Here is a 484-nt window from a genome sequence, read left to right as displayed (position 1 = left end):
AAGACTACTAAAAGCTGTCTGGAGACTTTTATTTTAGATTATGTTTGGTCGAAATATACACTGCCTAGAAAAATACCGCATTTTAGAGATTAATGCAAAGTCACACTGATTGATGGGTATAAGCATAAACATCACAAGCATGGGCATCAACATAAACTCTGATGGGCATAAGCTTGGACTTCAAAATTTAATATGAACATCTAGTTTGGATTTTTAAGTATTTATGCTTTGTTAATCAAATCCTAAAATTAAAAGTACACTATAAAACATCTTAATATAGCTAGGTTCTTTTTGCATATTTAAAAACAATTCCTTTACAAAGCCATATACAGGGAAGTTCCAGCTTTAGTGTACTAGGAATAATACATACTAATACAAGAAAAGATTAATGCTGTGCCTCTGAGTAGCTCAGCTAAGAAATACTGATTTTAATGGAGCCCAAATTTCAGCCCTGAAGTATTTTGGGAGGGAAGGAAAAATGCTT

Source organism: Alligator sinensis, unplaced genomic scaffold, assembly GCF_000455745.1.
Source record: "Alligator sinensis unplaced genomic scaffold, ASM45574v1 scaffold86_1, whole genome shotgun sequence".
Lineage (NCBI taxonomy): Eukaryota > Metazoa > Chordata > Crocodylia > Alligatoridae > Alligator > Alligator sinensis.
Note: the sequence above shows the minus strand (reverse complement) of the source record.